The sequence below is a fragment of the Anomaloglossus baeobatrachus genome, unplaced genomic scaffold, assembly GCF_048569485.1.
Source record: "Anomaloglossus baeobatrachus isolate aAnoBae1 unplaced genomic scaffold, aAnoBae1.hap1 Scaffold_404, whole genome shotgun sequence".
Classification (NCBI taxonomy): domain Eukaryota; kingdom Metazoa; phylum Chordata; class Amphibia; order Anura; family Aromobatidae; genus Anomaloglossus; species Anomaloglossus baeobatrachus.
In genome coordinates, this window is record NW_027443376.1 from 279,834 (window position 1) to 288,188 (window position 8,355).

An 8,355-nucleotide genomic window follows, 5' to 3' on the forward strand; every position below is an offset into this window, starting at 1 on the left:
CATCCAAATAGCAAACTCATCACCACTCAACTTCACCAACTCTGCTATGTCCCGTGCAGTATCTTGTTGTCAGTCTAATCTAGATCATGTGTAATTGAATGGAATAGATCCCTTTTGGACAAAGTGGAGTCAGATGCTGCAGTGACCACAGGTGTGAGAGGATCTACAATTGGCATCTGGTGTTATCTCTCTGCTTCCACTCCAAATAAAGTTACCTGTTGTTACCTGAACGTCAAATACTAAGAATGGGCGGCCTATGAAAGAATTAGTACTTTCATTAAGTATACTAAACCGGCTAATTGGGAATAGACAAACTGTAAAAAGCCCTCTGAGAAAGCCCCTCTCTAACCTTTGTTAGTAAGCTTTTCTGTAGCCTGCCTGTTGATGTATTTTCGGTTTGAACAGTGCACAACATGAAGAGACGGAACACTGGCGGCTTGTCACAATGCCCCCCGATGACATCACAATAGCGCTGCTGCCTAGAAAACAAGCTGCGCAGAAGAAGTTGTTCTTTGGGTGGGAGGGTGGGCTAGTGGAAGGAGGGGGCAATCTCTTTTTTTCCCGGGTGGTAGGGGGATGACAGGAGAAGGGAAGCGGGTGGTGAGAAAGGTACAGAGGGCAGGGTTTGGGGGCTGGGAAGGAAAGGGAAAAGATTAGGGTTTGGGGATGATGAAAGGGCTTTCTACGGGTAAGGATGGCAAAGGGTGGCAGTGACGGAAAGTCAGGCAACCTGTCCTGTCCGTCTTTTTGTATCGTGAATTGGAAAGACTGCAAGGGGGAGGGGAGTTGCTTGCGCCCTAAAGGAGGAGTTATTCAGATTCATTGCAGTGGGCGGCGGCTGCAAAACGCACCATTCTTCTTGTTTTTGCTCTGCAAAGCAGCCTTTTCAAGGGTTGGCTTGGGTGACAAAATGTCTTGTGTAGGCGTGGGTTTGTCTCCCTCTCGCTCTCTCTCCCTAAGATGTGTCCGGCATAGGCCAGGGTGCCACTCGAGGCCCAAACCAATTCTGGTTATCGCTTCTCGGCCTTTTGGCTAAGATCAAGTGTAGTATCTGTTCTTATCAGTTTATTATCTGATACGTCCCCTATCTGGGGACCATATATTAAATGGATTTTTAGAACAGGGAGATGGAAAAAGAGCTTGCTCTGTCCACTCCACGCATTGACCTGGTATTGCAGTACCTCCAGGAACGGTGCACCCCTTCTTAACCCAGTTTCCAAAAGCAGAACTCGATTCACCTGATTCATATTAGCCCGATTAGCGAATTGAAATGAATTTTTATCTAACACACTTTTTACTTGCTTTATTCATCCAAATAGCAAACTCATCACCACTCAACTTCACCAACTCTGCTATGTCCCGTGCAGTATCTTGTTGTCAGTCTAATCTAGATCATGTGTAATTGAATGGAATAGATCCCTTTTGGACAAAGTGGAGTCAGATGCTGCAGTGACCACAGGTGTGAGAGGATCTACAATTGGCATCTGGTGTTATCTCTCTGCTTCCACTCCAAATAAAGTTACCTGTTGTTACCTGAACGTCAAATACTAAGAATGGGCGGCCTATGAAAGAATTAGTACTTTCATTAAGTATACTAAACCGGCTAATTGGGAATAGACAAACTGTAAAAAGCCCTCTGAGAAAGCCCCTCTCTAACCTTTGTTAGTAAGCTTTTCTGTAGCCTGCCTGTTGATGTATTTTCGGTTTGAACAGTGCACAACATGAAGAGACGGAACACTGGCGGCTTGTCACAATGCCCCCCGATGACATCACAATAGCGCTGCTGCCTAGAAAACAAGCTGCGCAGAAGAAGTTGTTCTTTGGGTGGGAGGGTGGGCTAGTGGAAGGAGGGGGCAATCTCTTTTTTTCCCGGGTGGTAGGGGGATGACAGGAGAAGGGAAGCGGGTGGTGAGAAAGGTACAGAGGGCAGGGTTTGGGGGCTGGGAAGGAAAGGGAAAAGATTAGGGTTTGGGGATGATGAAAGGGCTTTCTACGGGTAAGGATGGCAAAGGGTGGCAGTGACGGAAAGTCAGGCAACCTGTCCTGTCCGTCTTTTTGTATCGTGAATTGGAAAGACTGCAAGGGGGAGGGGAGTTGCTTGCGCCCTAAAGGAGGAGTTATTCAGATTCATTGCAGTGGGCGGCGGCTGCAAAACGCACCATTCTTCTTGTTTTTGCTCTGCAAAGCAGCCTTTTCAAGGGTTGGCTTGGGTGACAAAATGTCTTGTGTAGGCGTGGGTTTGTCTCCCTCTCGCTCTCTCTCCCTAAGATGTGTCCGGCATAGGCCAGGGTGCCACTCGAGGCCCAAACCAATTCTGGTTATCGCTTCTCGGCCTTTTGGCTAAGATCAAGTGTAGTATCTGTTCTTATCAGTTTAATATCTGATACGTCCCCTATCTGGGGACCATATATTAAATGGATTTTTAGAACAGGGAGATGGAAAAAGAGCTTGCTCTGTCCACTCCACGCATTGACCTGGTATTGCAGTACCTCCAGGAACGGTGCACCCCTTCTTAACCCAGTTTCCAAAAGCAGAACTCGATTCACCTGATTCATATTAGCCCGATTAGCGAATTGAAATGAATTTTTATCTAACACACTTTTTACTTGCTTTATTCATCCAAATAGCAAACTCATCACCACTCAACTTCACCAACTCTGCTATGTCCCGTGCAGTATCTTGTTGTTAGTCTAATCTAGATCATGTGTAATTGAATGGAATAGATCCCTTTTGGACAAAGTGGAGTCAGATGCTGCAGTGACCACAGGTGTGAGAGGATCTACAATTGGCATCTGGTGTTATCTCTCTGCTTCCACTCCAAATAAAGTTACCTGTTGTTACCTGAACGTCAAATACTAAGAATGGGCGGCCTATGAAAGAATTAGTACTTTCATTAAGTATACTAAACCGGCTAATTGGGAATAGACAAACTGTAAAAAGCCCTCTGAGAAAGCCCCTCTCTAACCTTTGTTAGTAAGCTTTTCTGTAGCCTGCCTGTTGATGTATTTTCGGTTTGAACAGTGCACAACATGAAGAGACGGAACACTGGCGGCTTGTCACAATGCCCCCCGATGACATCACAATAGTGCTGCTGCCTAGAAAACAAGCTGCGCAGAAGAAGTTGTTCTTTGGGTGGGAGGGTGGGCTAGTGGAAGGAGGGGGCAATCTCTTTTTTTCCCGGGTGGTAGGGGGATGACAGGAGAAGGGAAGCGGGTGGTGAGAAAGGTACAGAGGGCAGGGTTTGGGGGCTGGGAAGGAAAGGGAAAAGATTAGGGTTTGGGGATGATGAAAGGGCTTTCTACGGGTAAGGATGGCAAAGGGTGGCAGTGACGGAAAGTCAGGCAACCTGTCCTGTCCGTCTTTTTGTATCGTGAATTGGAAAGACTGCAAGGGGGAGGGGAGTTGCTTGCGCCCTAAAGGAGGAGTTATTCAGATTCATTGCAGTGGGCGGCGGCTGCAAAACGCACCATTCTTCTTGTTTTTGCTCTGCAAAGCAGCCTTTTCAAGGGTTGGCTTGGGTGACAAAATGTCTTGTGTAGGCGTGGGTTTGTCTCCCTCTCGCTCTCTCTCCCTAAGATGTGTCCGGCATAGGCCAGGGTGCCACTCGAGGCCCAAACCAATTCTGGTTATCGCTTCTCGGCCTTTTGGCTAAGATCAAGTGTAGTATCTGTTCTTATCAGTTTAATATCTGATACGTCCCCTATCTGGGGACCATATATTAAATGGATTTTTAGAACAGGGAGATGGAAAAAGAGCTTGCTCTGTCCACTCCACGCATTGACCTGGTATTGCAGTACCTCCAGGAACGGTGCACCCCTTCTTAACCCAGTTTCCAAAAGCAGAACTCGATTCACCTGATTCATATTAGCCCGATTAGCGAATTGAAATGAATTTTTATCTAACACACTTTTTACTTGCTTTATTCATCCAAATAGCAAACTCATCACCACTCAACTTCACCAACTCTGCTATGTCCCGTGCAGTATCTTGTTGTCAGTCTAATCTAGATCATGTGTAATTGAATGGAATAGATCCCTTTTGGACAAAGTGGAGTCAGATGCTGCAGTGACCACAGGTGTGAGAGGATCTACAATTGGCATCTGGTGTTATCTCTCTGCTTCCACTCCAAATAAAGTTACCTGTTGTTACCTGAACGTCAAATACTAAGAATGGGCGGCCTATGAAAGAATTAGTACTTTCATTAAGTATACTAAACCGGCTAATTGGGAATAGACAAACTGTAAAAAGCCCTCTGAGAAAGCCCCTCTCTAACCTTTGTTAGTAAGCTTTTCTGTAGCCTGCCTGTTGATGTATTTTCGGTTTGAACAGTGCACAACATGAAGAGACGGAACACTGGCGGCTTGTCACAATGCCCCCCGATGACATCACAATAGCGCTGCTGCCTAGAAAACAAGCTGCGCAGAAGAAGTTGTTCTTTGGGTGGGAGGGTGGGCTAGTGGAAGGAGGGGGCAATCTCTTTTTTTCCCGGGTGGTAGGGGGATGACAGGAGAAGGGAAGCGGGTGGTGAGAAAGGTACAGAGGGCAGGGTTTGGGGGCTGGGAAGGAAAGGGAAAAGATTAGGGTTTGGGGATGATGAAAGGGCTTTCTACGGGTAAGGATGGCAAAGGGTGGCAGTGACGGAAAGTCAGGCAACCTGTCCTGTCCGTCTTTTTGTATCGTGAATTGGAAAGACTGCAAGGGGGAGGGGAGTTGCTTGCGCCCTAAAGGAGGAGTTATTCAGATTCATTGCAGTGGGCGGCGGCTGCAAAACGCACCATTCTTCTTGTTTTTGCTCTGCAAAGCAGCCTTTTCAAGGGTTGGCTTGGGTGACAAAATGTCTTGTGTAGGCGTGGGTTTGTCTCCCTCTCGCTCTCTCTCCCTAAGATGTGTCCGGCATAGGCCAGGGTGCCACTCGAGGCCCAAACCAATTCTGGTTATCGCTTCTCGGCCTTTTGGCTAAGATCAAGTGTAGTCCCTTCATTGGGTTTGCCTTGGTCTTGGCTGGGAGGGGCCCGGGCTTGCACAACCGCCGGCCTCGGGGATTGTTGCGCCTTTTGGTGCTTACGTCCCCTTGTGGCTGGTGGTTCCTGGGCTCGGGAGGCGATCACCCAGGCACTGCGCTTTTGTGTGGTGGCCTGCTGGCCTTCGGGGCTATCTTGATTCTGAAATTTGCGGATGAAATCTCATCTGTTCTTATCAGTTTAATATCTGATACGTCCCCTATCTGGGGACCATATATTAAATGGATTTTTAGAACAGGGAGATGGAAAAAGAGCTTGCTCTGTCCACTCCACGCATTGACCTGGTATTGCAGTACCTCCAGGAACGGTGCACCCCTTCTTAACCCAGTTTCCAAAAGCAGAACTCGATTCACCTGATTCATATTAGCCCGATTAGCGAATTGAAATGAATTTTTATCTAACACACTTTTTACTTGCTTTATTCATCCAAATAGCAAACTCATCACCACTCAACTTCACCAACTCTGCTATGTCCCGTGCAGTATCTTGTTGTCAGTCTAATCTAGATCATGTGTAATTGAATGGAATAGATCCCTTTTGGACAAAGTGGAGTCAGATGCTGCAGTGACCACAGGTGTGAGAGGATCTACAATTGGCATCTGGTGTTATCTCTCTGCTTCCACTCCAAATAAAGTTACCTGTTGTTACCTGAACGTCAAATACTAAGAATGGGCGGCCTATGAAAGAATTAGTACTTTCATTAAGTATACTAAACCGGCTAATTGGGAATAGACAAACTGTAAAAAGCCCTCTGAGAAAGCCCCTCTCTAACCTTTGTTAGTAAGCTTTTCTGTAGCCTGCCTGTTGATGTATTTTCGGTTTGAACAGTGCACAACATGAAGAGACGGAACACTGGCGGCTTGTCACAATGCCCCCCGATGACATCACAATAGCGCTGCTGCCTAGAAAACAAGCTGCGCAGAAGAAGTTGTTCTTTGGGTGGGAGGGTGGGCTAGTGGAAGGAGGGGGCAATCTCTTTTTTTCCCGGGTGGTAGGGGGATGACAGGAGAAGGGAAGCGGGTGGTGAGAAAGGTACAGAGGGCAGGGTTTGGGGGCTGGGAAGGAAAGGGAAAAGATTAGGGTTTGGGGATGATGAAAGGGCTTTCTACGGGTAAGGATGGCAAAGGGTGGCAGTGACGGAAAGTCAGGCAACCTGTCCTGTCCGTCTTTTTGTATCGTGAATTGGAAAGACTGCAAGGGGGAGGGGAGTTGCTTGCGCCCTAAAGGAGGAGTTATTCAGATTCATTGCAGTGGGCGGCGGCTGCAAAACGCACCATTCTTCTTGTTTTTGCTCTGCAAAGCAGCCTTTTCAAGGGTTGGCTTGGGTGACAAAATGTCTTGTGTAGGCGTGGGTTTGTCTCCCTCTCGCTCTCTCTCCCTAAGATGTGTCCGGCATAGGCCAGGGTGCCACTCGAGGCCCAAACCAATTCTGGTTATCGCTTCTCGGCCTTTTGGCTAAGATCAAGTGTAGTATCTGTTCTTATCAGTTTAATATCTGATACGTCCCCTATCTGGGGACCATATATTAAATGGATTTTTAGAACAGGGAGATGGAAAAAGAGCTTGCTCTGTCCACTCCACGCATTGACCTGGTATTGCAGTACCTCCAGGAACGGTGCACCCCTTCTTAACCCAGTTTCCAAAAGCAGAACTCGATTCACCTGATTCATATTAGCCCGATTAGCGAATTGAAATGAATTTTTATCTAACACACTTTTTACTTGCTTTATTCATCCAAATAGCAAACTCATCACCACTCAACTTCACCAACTCTGCTATGTCCCGTGCAGTATCTTGTTGTCAGTCTAATCTAGATCATGTGTAATTGAATGGAATAGATCCCTTTTGGACAAAGTGGAGTCAGATGCTGCAGTGACCACAGGTGTGAGAGGATCTACAATTGGCATCTGGTGTTATCTCTCTGCTTCCACTCCAAATAAAGTTACCTGTTGTTACCTGAACGTCAAATACTAAGAATGGGCGGCCTATGAAAGAATTAGTACTTTCATTAAGTATACTAAACCGGCTAATTGGGAATAGACAAACTGTAAAAAGCCCTCTGAGAAAGCCCCTCTCTAACCTTTGTTAGTAAGCTTTTCTGTAGCCTGCCTGTTGATGTATTTTCGGTTTGAACAGTGCACAACATGAAGAGACGGAACACTGGCGGCTTGTCACAATGCCCCCCGATGACATCACAATAGCGCTGCTGCCTAGAAAACAAGCTGCGCAGAAGAAGTTGTTCTTTGGGTGGGAGGGTGGGCTAGTGGAAGGAGGGGGCAATCTCTTTTTTTCCCGGGTGGTAGGGGGATGACAGGAGAAGGGAAGCGGGTGGTGAGAAAGGTACAGAGGGCAGGGTTTGGGGGCTGGGAAGGAAAGGGAAAAGATTAGGGTTTGGGGATGATGAAAGGGCTTTCTACGGGTAAGGATGGCAAAGGGTGGCAGTGACGGAAAGTCAGGCAACCTGTCCTGTCCGTCTTTTTGTATCGTGAATTGGAAAGACTGCAAGGGGGAGGGGAGTTGCTTGCGCCCTAAAGGAGGAGTTATTCAGATTCATTGCAGTGGGCAGCGGCTGCAAAACGCACCATTCTTCTTGTTTTTGCTCTGCAAAGCAGCCTTTTCAAGGGTTGGCTTGGGTGACAAAATGTCTTGTGTAGGCGTGGGTTTGTCTCCCTCTCGCTCTCTCTCCCTAAGATGTGTCCGGCATAGGCCAGGGTGCCACTCGAGGCCCAAACCAATTCTGGTTATCGCTTCTCGGCCTTTTGGCTAAGATCAAGTGTAGTATCTGTTCTTATCAGTTTAATATCTGATACGTCCCCTATCTGGGGACCATATATTAAATGGATTTTTAGAACAGGGAGATGGAAAAAGAGCTTGCTCTGTCCACTCCACGCATTGACCTGGTATTGCAGTACCTCCAGGAACGGTGCACCCCTTCTTAACCCAGTTTCCAAAAGCAGAACTCGATTCACCTGATTCATATTAGCCCGATTAGCGAATTGAAATGAATTTTTATCTAACACACTTTTTACTTGCTTTATTCATCCAAATAGCAAACTCATCACCACTCAACTTCACCAACTCTGCTATGTCCCGTGCAGTATCTTGTTGTCAGTCTAATCTAGATCATGTGTAATTGAATGGAATAGATCCCTTTTGGACAAAGTGGAGTCAGATGCTGCAGTGACCACAGGTGTGAGAGGATCTACAATTGGCATCTGGTGTTATCTCTCTGCTTCCACTCCAAATAAAGTTACCTGTTGTTACCTGAACGTCAAATACTAAGAATGGGCGGCCTATGAAAGAATTAGTACTTTCATTAAGTATACTAAACCGG

General features: G+C 46.8%; 6 non-coding genes across 6 annotated transcripts; all 6 read left to right on the forward strand.

Moving 5' to 3' along the window:
- The first annotated feature begins 1,012 nt into the window (after positions 1-1,012).
- Positions 1,013-1,203, forward strand: LOC142276973 (U2 spliceosomal RNA). Its single transcript, XR_012740351.1, has one exon. It is a non-coding gene; the product is annotated as a U2 spliceosomal RNA (small nuclear RNA).
- Positions 1,204-2,320: 1,117 nt separating this feature from the next.
- LOC142276954 (U2 spliceosomal RNA) lies at positions 2,321-2,511 on the forward strand. Its single transcript, XR_012740334.1, has one exon. It is a non-coding gene; the product is annotated as a U2 spliceosomal RNA (small nuclear RNA).
- A 1,117-nt stretch (positions 2,512-3,628) lies between these two features.
- LOC142276955 (U2 spliceosomal RNA) lies at positions 3,629-3,819 on the forward strand. Its single transcript, XR_012740335.1, has one exon. It is a non-coding gene; the product is annotated as a U2 spliceosomal RNA (small nuclear RNA).
- A 1,336-nt stretch (positions 3,820-5,155) lies between these two features.
- LOC142277000 (U2 spliceosomal RNA) lies at positions 5,156-5,339 on the forward strand. The gene has a single exon (XR_012740374.1). It is a non-coding gene; the product is annotated as a U2 spliceosomal RNA (small nuclear RNA).
- A 1,117-nt stretch (positions 5,340-6,456) lies between these two features.
- On the forward strand, positions 6,457-6,647 carry LOC142276956 (U2 spliceosomal RNA). The gene has a single exon (XR_012740336.1). It is a non-coding gene; the product is annotated as a U2 spliceosomal RNA (small nuclear RNA).
- A 1,117-nt stretch (positions 6,648-7,764) lies between these two features.
- On the forward strand, positions 7,765-7,955 carry LOC142276958 (U2 spliceosomal RNA). The gene has a single exon (XR_012740337.1). It is a non-coding gene; the product is annotated as a U2 spliceosomal RNA (small nuclear RNA).
- The last annotated feature ends 400 nt before the right edge of the window (positions 7,956-8,355 follow it).